We start from the raw sequence: 855 nt of genomic DNA, 5'->3' as shown, positions 1-855 counted from the left end.
CGGACTGAGAAACAGCGAGAGCAAAGAGAGAGAAAGGGACAGAGACAGTAAGGAAAGAGAGAAGAGACTGAATGAAAGAGATGGATAGATTGTAGTGCTTTCCTGCATTTTCACATTGGTTACATTTGTTGTGTTAGTGTGTCTGTGCTGGATCCGACTGACAGACGCTCAGTGTTTGTGTTTGCTGTTTTTCTCTTTGCTTTGGACGCTGAAGGATTGATGGGGATGGAGATACAACACACAGCGCCACTGTACACCTGGACACGAGAGCTGCACTGACAGAGGTACTGATACGTGTCTGTACTCTTGCGTGTGTGTGTGTGAAGGAAAGAATAACCCCCTTTCAGTTTTTTTTTTTCTGCACAGAAGTATAGCTTGGCCACCTTTTAAGCAAAATTAGAATGTCAAATTCACCACTTTTTACAGTTCTAAACTTTATGGAAATATATAAAGATAACAAAACTCTGGTTGTGTTCTTTCTCACAAAGACACTTCTTTGTTGAGAACAATTTGTGTGGATCAAACAGAATACAGTGTACTGTACTTCAGCGTGGGTTTGAATCCCTCACAGCCTTTGTCCCTGTCATTGCTTTCATCCCTACACTAACTGCTCTGCAAACAGAAACCAGTGCTAAATGTATTCAAAATGTAATTCAGGCTTCTACTGGGCTCTGTGTGTGAGTGAAGTCAAACTTTAATCCACTCTTAAATTACTCATCCTGCATGGCATGTGCTGTACTAGAGTTAATGTTATTGTGGTACAGTATCTGTGAATTATTTCATTTTAAATGTTTCATGGGAAAAAGATTTATTGACTGTTTGGCTAATTTGTCTTACTAGTGCAGTGCCCGTAGG

The sequence above is a fragment of the Morone saxatilis genome, unplaced genomic scaffold (assembly GCF_004916995.1).
Source record: "Morone saxatilis isolate NCDOM2014 unplaced genomic scaffold, NCSU_SB_2.0 Contig18, whole genome shotgun sequence".
NCBI classification, from domain to species: Eukaryota; Metazoa; Chordata; class Actinopteri; family Moronidae; genus Morone; species Morone saxatilis.
This window is presented reverse-complemented; position numbering follows the sequence as displayed.